Genomic DNA, 17,147 nt, shown 5'->3' with positions numbered 1-17,147 from the left:
ACAGTTTTAAATTAGAGGGGCAAAGGTTTAAAAGTAATATCAGGAAGTATTACTTTACTGAGAGAGTAGTGGATGCATGGAATAGCCTTCCTGCAGAAGTGGTCGCTGCAAATACAGTGAAGGAGTTTAAACATGCATAGGATAAGCATAAGGCTATCCTTCATATAAGATAGGGCCAGGGACTATTCATAGTATTCGGATTATTGGGCAGACTAGATGGGCCAAATGGTTATCTGCCGACACATTCTATGTTTCTAGGAAAATGTATAAGTTTAAAATGGTCATCTTCTGACCCCTATAACTTTAGTTTTCCACATACGGGGTGGTATGAGGACTCATTCTTTGCACCGTGATCTTAATTTTTTAGTGGTACCATTTTTGTATTGATCAAACTTTTTGATCGCTTTTCATTCATTTTTCATGATTAAAAGTGACCAAAAATAAGCTATTTTGGAATTTGGAATTTTTTTGTGTGTACACCATTGACCGTGTGGTTTAATAACTATATTTTTATAATTCGGACATGCGGCGATACCACATGTGTATTTTTATTTACACTTTTTTTTAAATGGGAAAGGGGGGGGCAATTCAAACTTTTATTAGGGAAGGGGTTAAATGATCTAACTTTTTTTTCACTTTTTGCGACGCTATAGCCCCCATAACACTGCACACACTGATCTTTTACATTAATCATTGTTATCTCATAGGATAACATTGATCAATGATTCTGCCACTTGACTGCTCCGGCCTGGATCTCAGGCACTTGAGCAGTCATTCGGTGACTGGACATGCAGGAGGAAGGTGGGGGCCCGCCTTTTGTGTTCCAGCTTTTCGGTACGCCACAATTTTGCCGCAGCAGTCTCGAACAGCCCACTGAGCTAGCCTGGAATAGTTTACTTTCATTTTAGACAACAATCAACTTTGAACGACACGTCTAAAGGATTAATAGCGTGCGGCACTCAGAAAGGGAGCAGAATCAGGGTATACAGGTACGTCTTGGGTCCTTAAGTGGTTAAGTACTGCTCTAGAAGAGGACGGTATTGTGACTCTGCTTTCTGTGTATTGACCAGTTAAAATGAACTGCTTAGCTTGGACTGAGTTCCCCGAGATAGGTGGAGAGATGGGTCGGTCAAGTATCTTTTTAATCCCAGGCCATATAATATGTATTGAAACAAATAGCAGAATTCAATGTTAACCTCCCTGGCGGTATGATTCTTTCTGGAAATTTGTAGCAAAAGCGGTACAATTTTTTGCACTGAATTTCACATCTCCCCCCCGCCCATTTCACATCTCCCCCGTCACATTCTCCCCCCCCTTGTCACATTCTCCCCCCCCCTTGTCACATTCTTCCCCCATGTCACATTCTTCCCCCCTTCATGTTACATTCCCCACCCCTGACACATCCCCCCTTCATGTCACATTCCCCCTCCCCTTGTCACAAATGGAGGCCCGCATTGCCGCACTAGGCGAGTGGCTAATGCACGTAATGTTAACCTCTCTGAGGTGAACGGTACACCCTCTCCCCATACAGTTCTATGGGAGAGGCAAGTAGGTACGAACTACATGGAGGAGGCGTGTGGGCCGCAACGTCACTCTGGCCGGCATGCCTCCTGACGAGAGAGCCGTGGACCCAATCAGGAGATCGCCAGCGTTCAGACCCCCCGCGATCAAGTTGTTTTTTGCTGCAGATGTCCTTTAACTACTTTCTCAGTTAATTTATGGCATACACACTAATATGTAGCTTTCAGTTTAACCTTCTCTCTGGCTGTGTAAAAGCTAGAGTCTCATAAGAGCCTGCCTCCGCCCACCAAAACTCAAATGCTCATCCTGTGACATTCTATTGATTGAAGACTGAACAGTCAGCCAATTAATGAAATGTCAAAATGAATGATTGAAACATTAGGATGGAGCAGGAAACAAGATTTAAGTGCATTTAAAAAATAACTAAAGTACTCCATCCAACACAAGTAAATGCAAGATGTTCTTGAAATTCTATAAACCAAATTTTATTGACAAAGTAAAAAAAATATTTGACAAACTGATTCTAAAACATTTCATCAGGAGAAAGATTCAATGTCATTAAAAAATGTAATTGACCGTTTTCTTTTTGTATGTTTGTAAAATCATAATCCAGCTCAGCCAGGGCTCCGGGTTACAAGAGTTCTTCATACTTGATGGTTTTCGACTACATAAAACAGCAACTTCAGAAATGCAGAGCTCTCCCCAGTCAGTCAGAATCTGGAAAACAAAGAATTCTAACATTTAGTTTCCACGATAGTTAACCGAAAACAGCAATCTACCACTGGTCCACCAGCACAAGAGGGTTTGGATCCACAAGGGGGGGCTTATGAACCGTTATGCCTTCAAGTGATAAGGAAATAGCTTTGTATTGCTGCTGTAGGCAAACTACTATAGAAATTTATAGTGACAACTAATCCTAAGTGAGTGAGTTGCTCTAGACCAGTGGTCGGCAAGCTGCGGCTCACGAGCCACATGCGGCTCTTTTGTGTGCCGGGCGCTTGCCCCAAAAGTCAGGACTCTGCAGCTAGCCTCTGTCAGTGCGCGCCCTGTGTGCAGCCCCGGCGGCCGGCTCCACACAGCTCCAGTCGGGTCATGTGGTATAGGGGGGGGCATGACTTTGTAACGCCGCGGCGGCGCCCTAAGTCTGCCGCTGTCTGCCGCCCTCAGAAGAAGACTGTGCCACCCAAATCAGCAGCGTGTCATCCGGTAGGTGTAGCAAGGGTCTGGCCTGCCTGCCTCTGGAGACACAATTTCTGTGACAGAAAAAGGAAGGGTTGGAGGGGAATGGGATGAATATGAACTATATGCCTCTGGAACTTGGAAATGAGAGATGTGGGCAGGGCCAGGGAGAGACAAATGAAAGGGGTGACTGATGGCAATCATGGGAGGTAGAGCGACACCGAGGGGGGCGGAAGAGCGACACCGAGGGGGGCGGAAGAGCGACACCGAGGGGGGCGGAAGAGCGACACCGAGGGGGGCGGAAGAGCGACACCGAGGGGGGCGGAAGAGCGACACCGAGGGGGGCGGAAGAGCGACACCGAGGGGGGCGGAAGAGCGACACCGAGGGGGGCGGAAGAGCGACACCGAGGGGGGCGGAAGAGCGACACCGAGGGGGGCGGAAGAGCGACACCGAGGGGGGCGGAAGAGCGACACCGAGGGGGGCGGAAGAGCGACACCGAGGGGGGCGGAAGAGCGACACCGAGGGGGGCGGAAGAGCGACACCGAGGGGGGCGGAAGAGCGACACCGAGGGGGGCGGAAGAGCGACACCGAGGGGGGCGGAAGAGCGACACCGAGGGGGGCGGAAGAGCGACACCGAGGGGGGCGGAAGAGCGACACCGAGGGGGGCGGAAGAGCGACACCGAGGGGGGCGGAAGAGCGACACCGAGGGGGGCGGAAGAGCGACACCGAGGGGGGCGGAAGAGCGACACCGAGGGGGGCGGAAGAGCGACACCGAGGGGGGCGGAAGAGCGACACCGAGGGGGGCGGAAGAGCGACACCGAGGGGGGCGGAAGAGCGACACCGAGGGGGGCGGAAGAGCGACACCGAGGGGGGCGGAAGAGCGACACCGAGGGGGGCGGAAGAGCGACACCGAGGGGGGCGGAAGAGCGACACCGAGGGGGGCGGAAGAGCGACACCGAGGGGGGCGGAAGAGCGACACCGAGGGGGGCGGAAGAGCGACACCGAGGGGGGCGGAAGAGCGACACCGAGGGGGGCGGAAGAGCGACACCGAGGGGGGCGGAAGAGCGACACCGAGGGGGGCGGAAGAGCGACACCGAGGGGGGCGGAAGAGCGACACCGAGGGGGGCGGAAGAGCGACACCGAGGGGGGCGGAAGAGCGACACCGAGGGGGGCGGAAGAGCGACACCGAGGGGGGCGGAAGAGCGACACCGAGGGGGGCGGAAGAGCGACACCGAGGGGGGCGGAAGAGCGACACCGAGGGGGGCAGAAGAGCGACACCGAGGGGGGCAGAAGAGCGACACCGAGGGGGGCAGAAGAGCGACACCGAGGGGGGCAGAAGAGCGACACCGAGGGGGGCAGAAGAGCGACACCGAGGGGGGCAGAAGAGCGACACCGAGGGGGGCAGAAGAGCGACACCGAGGGGGGCAGAAGAGCGACACCGAGGGGGGCAGAAGAGCGACACCGAGGGGGGCAGAAGAGCGACACCGAGGGGGGCAGAAGAGCGACACCGAGGGGGGCAGAAGAGCGACACCGAGGGGGGCAGAAGAGCGACACCGAGGGGGGCAGAAGAGCGACACCGAGGGGGGCAGAAGAGCGACACCGAGGGGGGCAGAAGAGCGACACCGAGGGGGGCAGAAGAGCGACACCGAGGGGGGCAGAAGAGCGACACCGAGGGGGGCAGAAGAGCGACACCGAGGGGGGCAGAAGAGCGACACCGAGGGGGGCAGAAGAGCGACACCGAGGGGGGCAGAAGAGCGACACCGAGGGGGGCAGAAGAGCGACACCGAGGGGGGCAGAAGAGCGACACCGAGGGGGGCAGAAGAGCGACACCGAGGGGGGCAGAAGAGCGACACCGAGGGGGGCAGAAGAGCGACACCGAGGGGGGCAGAAGAGCGACACCGAGGGGGGCAGAAGAGCGACACCGAGGGGGGCAGAAGAGCGACACCGAGGGGGGCAGAAGAGCGACACCGAGGGGGGCAGAAGAGCGACACCGAGGGGGGCAGAAGAGCGACACCGAGGGGGGCAGAAGAGCGACACCGAGGGGGGCAGAAGAGCGACACCGAGGGGGGCAGAAGAGCGACACCGAGGGGGGCAGAAGAGCGACACCGAGGGGGGCAGAAGAGCGACACCGAGGGGGGCAGAAGAGCGACACCGAGGGGGGCAGAAGAGCGACACCGAGGGGGGCAGAAGAGCGACACCGAGGGGGGCAGAAGAGCGACACCGAGGGGGGCAGAAGAGCGACACCGAGGGGGGCAGAAGAGCGACACCGAGGGGGGCAGAAGAGCGACACCGAGGGGGGCAGAAGAGCGACACCGAGGGGGGCAGAAGAGCGACACCGAGGGGGGCAGAAGAGCGACACCGAGGGGGGCAGAAGAGCGACACCGAGGGGGGCAGAAGAGCGACACCGAGGGGGGCAGAAGAGCGACACCGAGGGGGGCAGAAGAGCGACACCGAGGGGGGCAGAAGAGCGACACCGAGGGGGGCAGAAGAGCGACACCGAGGGGGGCAGAAGAGCGACACCGAGGGGGGCAGAAGAGCGACACCGAGGGGGGCAGAAGAGCGACACCGAGGGGGGCAGAAGAGCGACACCGAGGGGGGCAGAAGAGCGACACCGAGGGGGGCAGAAGAGCGACACCGAGGGGGGCAGAAGAGCGACACCGAGGGGGGCAGAAGAGCGACACCGAGGGGGGCAGAAGAGCGACACCGAGGGGGGCAGAAGAGCGACACCGAGGGGGGCAGAAGAGCGACACCGAGGGGGGCAGAAGAGCGACACCGAGGGGGGCAGAAGAGCGACACCGAGGGGGGCAGAAGAGCGACACCGAGGGGGGCAGAAGAGCGACACCGAGGGGGGCAGAAGAGCGACACCGAGGGGGGCAGAAGAGCGACACCGAGGGGGGCAGAAGAGCGACACCGAGGGGGGCAGAAGAGCGACACCGAGGGGGGCAGAAGAGCGACACCGAGGGGGGCAGAAGAGCGACACCGAGGGGGGCAGAAGAGCGACACCGAGGGGGGCAGAAGAGCGACACCGAGGGGGGCAGAAGAGCGACACCGAGGGGGGCAGAAGAGCGACACCGAGGGGGGCAGAAGAGCGACACCGAGGGGGGCAGAAGAGCGACACCGAGGGGGGCAGAAGAGCGACACCGAGGGGGGCAGAAGAGCGACACCGAGGGGGGCAGAAGAGCGACACCGAGGGGGGCAGAAGAGCGACACCGAGGGGGGCAGAAGAGCGACACCGAGGGGGGCAGAAGAGCGACACCGAGGGGGGCAGAAGAGCGACACCGAGGGGGGCAGAAGAGCGACACCGAGGGGGGCAGAAGAGCGACACCGAGGGGGGCAGAAGAGCGACACCGAGGGGGGCAGAAGAGCGACACCGAGGGGGGCAGAAGAGCGACACCGAGGGGGGCAGAAGAGCGACACCGAGGGGGGCAGAAGAGCGACACCGAGGGGGGCAGAAGAGCGACACCGAGGGGGGCAGAAGAGCGACACCGAGGGGGGCAGAAGAGCGACACCGAGGGGGGCAGAAGAGCGACACCGAGGGGGGCAGAAGAGCGACACCGAGGGGGGCAGAAGAGCGACACCGACACTGTGGGATTGACAAAAAGGGTTGATGTAAAAAGGGGGGGGTGTGGACATAAAATTGCGGAGCCAGCAAAATAATTTAGTGGCCAGGTTCTGAGGTCAATATAGAACAGTGAGGACTATTTGAGTGTGTTTTCACATACTTTTATATGTACTTTTTTTAGTTGTATCTTTATTTTTATTTCATTTTATGTTGTCGTCATTTTTTACTTTTATTCAACTTGACTGCAGAGCCAGTGCAATGTGTGCATTGTGCAGGATGTAATTTTCACTACATTGTAAGGCAAATTTTACGGAATATACCGTTATCGATAAATAATATTGTTCTAAAGTTTTTGTTTTATTACTTGTGTTATTTGTATCCTCCCGACCTATGTGGATACTTGCATGCTGAATATTCTCTATAAAAACGTATTGAAACTAAAAACAGGGTACCATCCTATGTATTTTCGGTTTTAAAAACATGGCTCAAAATTAATTTCAATTGTGGTTTTGGCGAGATTTGGCTCAGTTTAAAAAAAAAAAAAAAGGTTGCCCACCACTGCTCAAGACTAACACACTGCTAATTGCCAATACGAGCTCTGTGAACTATAAACAGCAATCTACCACTGGTCCACCAGCACAAGAAAGTTTGGATCCACAAGAGGGGGGGCTTATGAATCGTTATGCCTTCAAGTGATAATGGAATAGCTTTGTACTGCTGCTGTAATTAAATTAATATAAAAGTGCTCATCTCCAATAGATTTTTTAGATAAACTCTGTAAACCAAAACAGCAGTCTACCACTGGTCCACCAGCACAAGAAGGTTTGGATCCACAAGAGGGGGGGCTTATGAATCATTATGCCTTCAAGTGATAATGGAATAGCTTTGTACTGCTGCAGTATGCAAACTACTATAGAAATTTATAGTGACAACTAATCCTAAGTGAGTGAGTTGCTCTAGACCAGTGGTGGGCAACCTTTTTCTTCAGTTGAGCCAAATCTCGCCAAAACCACGATTGAAATTTATTTTGAGAGCCACATTTTTAAAACCGAAAATACATAGGATGGTACACTGTTTTAGTTTCAATAAGTTTTTATAGAGAATATTCTGCATGCAAGTATCCACATAGGTCGGATACAAATAACTAATAAAACAAAAACTTTAGAACAATATTTATAGATAACGTTAAATAAAGTAAAATTTGCCTTACAATGTAGAGAAAATTACATCCTGACTAATTGGGATCTGTGGATGACACATATATGGCATCTTATGTGTGTGTAAATAGTATTATAAAATTAGTGGGGCTCATCATGGATATTTTAAGCAGGGTTCTCCACCTTGATGGATACACCCAAACAGTAGGCAAGAAGTAAAAGTAATAAAACAGGCATGCACACATTGCACTGGCTCTGCAGTCACGTTGAATAAAAGTATGTGAAAACACACTCAAATAGTCCTCACTGGTACTGTTCTATATTGACCTCAGAACCTGGCCACTAACTTATTTTGCTTGCCCCTCCATGCCACATCTCTGCCCCTCCATGCCACATCTCTGCCCCTCCATGCCACATCTCTGCCCCTCCATGCCACATCTCTGCCCCTCCATGCCACATCTCTGCCCCTCCATGCCACATCTCTGCCCCTCCATGCCACATCTCTGCCCCTCCATGCCACATCTCTGCCCCTCCATGCCACATCTCTGCCCCTCCATGCCACATCTCCGCCCCTCCATGCCACATCTCCGCCCCTCCATGCCACATCTCCGCCCCTCCATGCCACATCTCCGCCCCTCCATGCCACATCTCCGCCCCTCCATGCCACATCTCCGCCCCTCCATGCCACATCTCCGCCCCTCCATGCCACATCTCCGCCCCTCCATGCCACATCTCCGCCCCTCCATGCCACATCTCCGCCCCTCCATGCCACATCTCCGCCCCTCCATGCCACATCTCCGCCCCTCCATGCCACATCTCCGCCCCTCCATGCCACATCTCCGCCCCTCCATGCCACATCTCCGCCCCTCCATGCCACATCTCCGCCCCTCCATGCCACATCTCCGCCCCTCCATGCCACATCTCCGCCCCTCCATGCCACATCTCCGCCCCTCCATGCCACATCTCCGCCCCTCCATGCCACATCTCCGCCCCTCCATGCCACATCTCCGCCCCTCCATGCCACATCTCCGCCCCTCCATGCCACATCTCCGCCCCTCCATGCCACATCTCCGCCCCTCCATGCCACATCTCCGCCCCTCCATGCCACATCTCCGCCCCTCCATGCCACATCTCCGCCCCTCCATGCCACATCTCCGCCCCTCCATGCCACATCTCCGCCCCTCCATGCCACATCTCCGCCCCTCCATGCCACATCTCCGCCCCTCCATGCCACATCTCCGCCCCTCCATGCCACATCTCCGCCCCTCCATGCCACATCTCCGCCCCTCCATGCCACATCTCCGCCCCTCCATGCCACATCTCCGCCCCTCCATGCCACATCTCCGCCCCTCCATGCCACATCTCTGCCCCTCCATGCCACATCTCTGCCCCTCCATGCCACATCTCTGCCCCTCCATGCCACATCTCTGCCCCTCCATGCCACATCTCTGCCCCTCCATGCCACATCTCTGCCCCTCCATGCCACATCTCTGCCCCTCCATGTTGGCCATCACGCCTTTCTTTTTACCCTGCCCTGTTCACATCTCTAATTTCCATAGTTAGGCACACTTAATTCATAATCACCCCCCCCCCCTCCTCCATGATGGCCATCAGTCACCCCTTTCATTTGTCTCTCCCTGGCCCTGCCCACATCTCTCATTTCCAAGTTCCAGAGGCATATAGTTCATATTCATCCCCTCCTCCCCTCCATTCCCCCTCAACCCTTCCTTTTTCTGTCACAGAAATGGAGTCTCCAGAGGCAGGCAGGCCAGGCTATTGCTACACCTACCGGATGACACGCTGCTGATTTGGGAGGCACAGTCTTCTGAGGGCGGCAGAGGATGCTGCCTCGCCGCCGTGGCGCCACACAGAAAGTCACGCCCCCCTATACCACATGACCCGACTGGAGCCAACCGCCAGGGCTGCACACAGGGCGCGCACTGACAGAGGCTAGCTGTAGAGTCCTGACTTTTGGGGCGGCCGCCCGAGAGGAGGGAGGGGAGCGGGCGCGGCACACTAAAGAGCCACATTAAAGTGTCTAAAGAGCGACTTGCCGACCACTGCTCTAGACTAACACACTGCTAATTGCCAATACGAGCTCTGTGAACTATAAACAGCAGTCTACCACTGGTCCACCAGCACAAGAAGGTTTGGATCCACAAGAGGGGGGGCTTATGAATCGTTATGCCTTCAAGTGATAATGGAATAGCTTTGTACTGCTGTGGTAAGTAAACTATAGAACTAAGTGAGTTAGTCTAAAGCAAGCTAACACATTGCTTATATCCAATACATTTTGAAGTTAAGCTCCTTTAATAATACAAAAAAATAAAGCAGTCTATCACTGGTCCACCAGCACAGAAAGGTTTGGATCCATAAGGGGGGGCTTATGAACCGTTATGCCTTCAAGTGATAATGGAATAGCTTCGTACTGCCATTCTTCTTTAATAGTAAGGACTTACCATGCGATTATGGCCAGATGCAGGTCTCTTTGCCGATTGGATGTATGTATAAGTGCTATAATTGTAAAGTATCATCACTCAGTCACTTGCTCCTGCTGTGCTGTGTTTTTACTATTCAACAAGTCCTGCCCCATTCTACCTCGTCCTTATCTTTAGTGACTATGGCAATCATATCCATAATTTGGCCAAGTATGGAGTAGTATGTGACTCCACTGCACCTGTATATGCCTACGGAGTATGAAGAGTTATATGTATGTCACATGTTCCTCCATTATCAGCCTTGTTATGGACAGGATCATCATAATCACTGTAGAGAGACTGGGCAGTACAGTGGGAGGGCTTTTCATACAGTGAAAACTGCACAGCAGTAGCAAGTAAAGATGAGTGAGAACACTTCTAAAATTAAGGATATTGTGGGAACGCTCTTAGGCGAATAAGTTGTTTAAGGCTCTTCAAAAATCCACATCAGGCAGTAGAATCAACATCTCATACCTACAAGAAAAAAAACAGTAAGTAAATTGAAATACCTGTTGAATCCAGGAGGGGTGATCATAAGATTGGCTATTTCAACCTACACACTACCCATTATTGGTTTAGTAATATACATCAATAATTAGCTGATTATTTAGGCTTAAAGGAGTAGTGTAGAAGAACTTTAGGATCCTATTGTGCCTGGGCTGCAAAAAGTAAAAAAATTATAAAAAAAGATAACTCTCCTTCCACCTTCACCTTTGGTCTGTCTTCTTCCTACTTCCGTGTGTACAGATAGTCACACTGGTCAGTGTATCGCTGGTTGCAGTGATGTCCTGCCTCGGTCGGTGATAGGCTGAGCGCAGGGTCAGGGCCTGTTACATGACCCTACACTTAACACAACAGGCCCTGACACTGCACTCAGCCTATCAAGGGCCAAGGCAGGACATCGCAGCGGCCAGCAATACACTGACCTCAGTTTGACGATCTGTGCACACAAAAGCAGGAAAAAGACGGGAACCGGACGACCAAAGAGCTAGTGGCACAACGGTGGAAGGTAAGCAAGTTTTTTTTTACTTTTTGCATCCTGGGCACAATAAGATCATAAAGTCCTGCTACTCTAATTTTAGCTTCTTCCACATGGTGCCACACTGAAACCCCCTAGGTTACCAGTGCAATAAGTCATGCTTAGGTAGCTACTGACTATCCTGACAGAACTACATAAATCCTACTTCTCTGGATGATGCCAGCACTGAAGCAGTAATGCACTGCATCAATATTTAGGGTTAGTTATAGCTACTTCCACATGGTGGCATTCTGATAACGTTTCTAACAAACTGCCATTTTGCTATTAAGCATTATAAAAGGTTGTTATACTGCTCAGTAAAACACACATTCTGGTAGCATCTCAGTAGAGGTATATGTCTGGTAACTGAATAGGGTAAAAGGTTATGAACCAGGGCATATGCCTTTCAAGTGTACTGCCATTCTTTAGGGGAAAAAGAAAAAACGTAAAAACCTATGGCCTTACCATATGATAATGACTAGATGTCATGTTCAGTACAGTAAGAGGGGAAGTTTAGGGTGGTTCTTAGATCCACAACAAGCAGTAGAATAAACATTTCATACCTACAAGGGCTAAAAGGGGCAAACTCAGTAAGTTATAGAAACACCTGTGAGTATAGTTCATATGCCAATCGCTAGAACCAAAGATATAGAAGTAGAGGAGAAAAAAATGTAATCAAAGACAGAGCTAGAAAAAAAGAATCAGAAACGTAAATGTGGAAACAATCAGCATCAGTTAGCCAATTTAAGTTTAAAAAGCTATAATGGCGAGCAACCCACAGTTTAAGTGTTTTATATGGATAGACATCACACCAAATCATCAAATATGAAAGACTGCTTTCTACAGACTAAGGCCTACATAAGGCCTTAACAGTGCTCACCCTTGCTAGTTGTTAGCTACTTCTGCTCCTTCACTTCTTGTCTTCACACGAACGCGATGTGCCTTCTTTAACAGAAGTCTGCCAGTGCAGTGAAGACCGCAGTTTTAGCCAAGGTATCACTGAGGACAGGCTAAGCAGCGGTCTCTGGTAGGAAGACTGCTTGCCTGTTACTTTGTGCCTCTCTGTTATTGCACAGATTCCCTTTCACCTTTCCCCCACAGAGTGCCTATCACATTCTGTACCCTTTTTTCCTACCCCTACAGAGGCTACATCCCATCACGAAGTGCTTGCAACTCTCTGTATCCTTGAACCCAGCAGGCCCTCTGCCGCCTTATGTCTCCCTGCCCCTATGGCCCCTGTCACATTCTCTTTTCCTGTACTTTTCCCCTAAGGCACTGTATCCCTACCACCTTCTCCAACCTCCTCTAACAGAACCCCTACCAACTTCTCCCTTCCATCGAATCCATATCCCCACCTCCCCTTCAAGACTTCTTGCCTCCTTCTGAGCCACTGCCCTAGGTAGAGCCCTAGCCACCTACTTTCTCACTTTCCTATACCCCACCTAGCACTCCTATCACTTTCTGTACCCCTTTTCCTAACAGCAGTGCTTCCACCTTTCTACCTTCCAAATCACCAACCCCCTCTAGCATCTGTTTCAAGCCACCATCCCTAACAAGGCCACCCCCCCCTCACACAGAACCCCCGACACCTTCTGATTCCCTTCACCAGAATCCTTGTGTACCATGTCGCAGACCTTCCCCCCTTTACAGAGCCTCTGGCACCTTAACCCCCACTGCCGCCCCCCTCCCCCCCCAAAGAGCTCCCTACATCTGTTGCCCATCCTTGAAGATGAAACAGACATGATGGCAGAAGCTCTGGACGAGTGATGGTGCAAGTTCTAGGGCCTCTGTAAGGGGGGGGGGATATAGTGATGTGGAACACAAAAGGAGGCAAGGACTCTGTTGGGGGAGGTCCAAAGATGCCAGTGGCTCTGTGAGTGAGCTTTGAGGGTAGGGGGCTAGAAGCAGAAGCCAGGAGAGGTTAGGGATCTAGAAGGCAGAAAGGTGGAAGGACTATTGTTAGGAGATGGAGTACAGAAGGTGGCAGGGGTACTGTGTGGGGTACAGGAAGGTAGGAAAGTAGGTGACTAGAGCTGTCTTGGGCAGAGGCTCAGAAGGTTGTAGGGAGTCTTGAAGGGGAGATGGGGACACGGATAACGATGCAAGGTGAAAGGTGGAAAGGGCTTCAAGGGCAGAGAACAGGGGGACAGAATGTGGCAGGCAACAACAGTCTTCCACTCATCCACAGAATAGAAAGGTTTGGAGTCACAATCAGGAGCCAAGGGTTAATGGCGGCTGTAATAATTAAGCTATGTTGCAGCAGCTAAGGGATAACAGCTGCTGCGGGCTTATTCAATATCATTGGAGAGGCATAATGGTTACAAGAATAAGCTTTGTACTGCTGCTATAAGCTTTGGAGGTTAGAGAGACAAGGTGGCAGAGACTCTGCTGGCTTCAAGGAAAGTTGTGAGTTCTCCTTGATGGGGCACAGCCTCTGTGGGGATAGGGCAGAAGGATACAGAAGGTGGTAGGCACTATGTGGGGGACAGGTGACAGGGCCTCTGTGAAAGAACAGGGGGCACAAAGTGACAAGCAAGCAGTATTCCTACCAGGGACTGCTGCTTAGCTTGCCCTTAGTGATATCTTGGCTGGAATAGCTGTTTTCACTGCACTGGCAGACATGTGGACATCCACCTACCACTGCCCACCAGAGAGCTGTGAGGACGAGGAGAGAAGGGACAGGAGCACTGTTTCTTAGACCTCACATTACACTTCCAACTGGGCCTCTTACAGCAGTACCACCAAGGGGAAAACCAGGGTCAAAAATCCCAGTTATGTAGATACTGTCACATGGTGCCACAATGATAACCCCTCCCCATTATCCTTGCAACGAGCCATGCTTAAGTAGCTACTACATAATTATGAAATTGGAACTTACTGAGTGCAGCTCCTTCCAGTCTGGGTAGATATCTGGTAATGCTGAGGCTGATGTAGAGGTTGGTAGTATTACTCTCCTAGGAATGTGTGTCCAGAGTTAGGAGGCAGCACCAAATGCTCCTGCTAATAAGAAAAAAAATTTAAAAATATATCTAGATATTCCATCTTAATTTGGATTTATAGTAATAGAAAACATGGCTGATTTATTGTTTTAGTTATCACAGCTCATCCCTACTGAGAGGCTAAATTGCGATACTGTACAATGGATGGATAGGTGTGGTACCGTACTTTGAAGAAAGCAGCCATGTTTTTCTAATCCCATATAACCCCCTTTAAATAACATTTCAAGCAAAAAATAATTTACTGTTGTGCATATGCAATATCCGACAGTGTGGAGTATGGCAAGGGAGAGAGCACATCAAAGTGAGGATTCCTCAGTATCAGCCTAGAATGGAATACCAAGATATCCTGTGGTGTACAGCAGCCAATGCCATTCATGTCAGTGGCAAGAACGGAATCACCTAGTGACCTGTATTCTGCTGGTATACGTTAGTGTAACGGGACAAATAATTTTATATCAGGGGAATGCAGCCTAAATGGAGTCACTAGACTCCGTTGATGCCAATGAAATTAATTTCACCATCTGCTGTATGTCACAGTATACATTAGAATTCTATACTCAGTGGGATACCTATGGATAACTGAGGAAAAAAGCAGTATAAACCTCAGTATACCCATGTATAGTACGTGTATGAATTAATAAAACCTATATACAGCACTAAGCTGGAGAGAGGTAGAGGATACACTAGGCACACACATACGCCACCCTCATACATTAGGGTAGGGCTTGGTAAAGCTCAGGCACCAGTTTGCCACGGTGACCAAGAATTTCATGCTGGCGTCAGATGTTTGTGAGCTCAAATAGTAGAGGTGGCGTACAGAGGTTAGATACACCCAGGTGCAGATGTATTCTCTCAGAATTGAGCACTAAGCTGCCTGCGCAGAAAGTGGCGCTGCTCGTGCCACCCATAGTGGTGGCAAGAAGTAGCACCTTCCTCACTTCCACTCCTTTTACCCCATAATAAAACCACAAGACTGCAGTATGGCCAGAGCGGTAGCTTAGGGTGTTTTCTATCCCTTGGTCGCTGTGTGCCCTCCCAACCTACATGGAGATCTGAAGAAAAAAGGCAGTTATAGAGGCAAGGAAGACACTCAGGAGGTGGCAGCAGGAGAGTGCCCTGCTGCCACCAGCCAGTTGAGTGCTATTGGCGCTGCCATGTGGGGAAGGGAGATGAGGAAACATTCTGTTTATAGAGTCCTCGATATTGCTAAGGTCTAGTTACAACCCCTTAGAGGGGTACTCCGCCCCTAAACATGTTCTCACTTATCCAAAGGATAGGGGATAAGATGTCTGATCGTGGGGTTCCAGCCGCTGGGGACCCCCATGATCTCTCCTATAGCACCCCTGTTCATGAGCTGCACAGAGAGAAGATCACGCCGTGGATGATGACAGGTGATAAAGGGACCAAGATATTGTGACGACCTGCCCCCTCAATGCAAGCCTATGGGAGGGGGCGTGACAGGTTAACATTGTAATTTTTTTTTTTTATCATGTGACTCAAGGATTTCTATTGAAGAAATGGGGGGGGGCTGAATGCCAGAAAAAACACAAATGTTTAACTAACATGGTGTTTAGCTCCTTAAGGACTGAGGGCATACCTGTACGCCCTAAATCCACTCCCGTTCTATAACAGGGGGGGGCCACGCCATAGCCCCGCGTCATAGTGGGTCGGGCCGAGACCAGTGGCTAATGCGCCGCTAGTAACCCTTTAGAAGCGGAGTTCAAAGTTCAGGGGGCTGTTCGGGATCGCCGCAGTGAAATTGCGGCATCCCTAACAGCTGTAAGAGAGCAGGAGGGTCCCTTACCTTGCCTTCTGTTGTCCGATCGCCGAACGACAGCTAAGTGCCTGAGATCCAGGCATGAGCGGTCAAGCGGCAGAATCATTGATAAATGGTTTCCAATGAGAAACCTTTGATCCTTGTAAAAGGATCAGTGTGTGCAGTGTTATAGCCCCCTATGGGAGCTATAACATTCAATTTTTTTTTTCACTTTTTTGCACTGATCATTTAACCCCTTCCCTAATAAAAGTTTGAAATCACCCCCTTTCAGAGTTATTTTTTCTGGTTGGGGTTAATGACTAGCAGCGGCGGGATCCCTGCTATAAGTCATTCAGGTCCTGGCTACTGATAGGAACCATCTGCAGAAATGTATTTAACCATTGTGTACAGGGAAAAAAAAAAAAAAAAAAAAAAAAAAAGGAACAGATCAGTGGCTTTCTTTTTTAAATAATGAAATCAATGGGAAATTAATTATGGTCCATCGCATACCTTTTTTAGGGTAGGGTCACAGGTAACGCCATTGACCGTCCCTAGAGTGTGCGCCCATTGTTTGCTCCTAGCAGCAATCTGCCCCCAGGAGCAGACACACAGGGACCTCCGGGCACAGTGTACTCCAACACCCCCCCCCCCACCCGTTTCGAGATAGGCCAAAAACTGCCGCAAAGTCTTTGTACACTGCACATGCTCGCAACGACTCGCTGGTCCCTGTCGTGCCTGCGTTGTCTGCTAGTAGCAGCAATCCGCAATCGGGAGGCACACTCTAGTCTCCGACTGATCTGCAACGTAAAATATGCTACAGATCCATTACGTGTGACCCTGCCCTAAGTGTATTAAAGGCTACTTCGGTGGAAAAAAAATTCAAGTCAATAAAGCTTAATCCTTCCAGTACTTATCAACTGTTTACTCTACAGACTAACTTGAGTTCTTTTCTGTCTGACCACAGCATTATCTGCTCACATCTGTCAGGACCTGTCCAGAGTAGGATCAAATCCCCATAGCAAACCTCTCCTGCTCTGGACAGTTCCTGACATGGACAGAGGTGTCAGCAGAGAGCACTGTGGTCAGACAAAAGAACAACTCAACTTCCTCTGTAGTATACATCAGCTAAGTACAGGAAGGATTAATATTTTTTTTATAGAGTTAATTTACAAATCTAACTTTCTAGAACCAGTTGATTTGAAAAAGAAAAAAAAAAAAATATATATATATATATATTTTTTTTTCCACCCGAACAACCCTTTAACCCCTTCCCGACCCATGACATACATGTACGTCATGGGTCGGCTCCCATTCTATAACACGGGGCCACTCCATCATAGCGGGTGGGGCCCGGCACCTAGCCACGGCCGGGACCCATGGCTAATAGCGCGCAAAAGTTGATGGCCGCATCTAAAGTGAAACAAAAACGTTGCCAGTTAGCTCAGGGAGCTGATCGGGATCGCCACGGTGAAATCGC

General features: G+C 51.1%; 1 long non-coding RNA gene across 4 annotated transcripts in view; it reads right to left on the bottom strand.

The window, feature by feature from the left end:
• Nucleotides 1-1,990: 1,990 nt before the first annotated feature.
• The window catches only part of LOC130340496 (uncharacterized), a 42,964-nt gene continuing 27,807 nt past the window's right edge, over nt 1,991-17,147 (bottom strand). For 3 of the 4 annotated variants that reach the window (XR_008880593.1, XR_008880595.1, XR_008880596.1), the window contains 3 exons: nt 13,794-13,915; nt 9,880-10,371; nt 1,991-2,238 (listed from right to left, as the gene is read on the bottom strand). This is a non-coding gene — a long non-coding RNA (uncharacterized LOC130340496). Of the gene's footprint in view, nt 2,239-9,879; nt 10,372-11,380; nt 11,488-13,793; nt 13,916-17,147 lie in introns of all 4 variants that reach the window. The other variant, XR_008880594.1, reaches the window with a different exon arrangement.

The sequence above is a fragment of the Hyla sarda genome, unplaced genomic scaffold (genome assembly GCF_029499605.1).
Source record: "Hyla sarda isolate aHylSar1 unplaced genomic scaffold, aHylSar1.hap1 scaffold_593, whole genome shotgun sequence".
NCBI classification, from domain to species: Eukaryota; Metazoa; Chordata; class Amphibia; order Anura; family Hylidae; genus Hyla; species Hyla sarda.
This window is presented reverse-complemented; position numbering and strand designations above follow the sequence as displayed.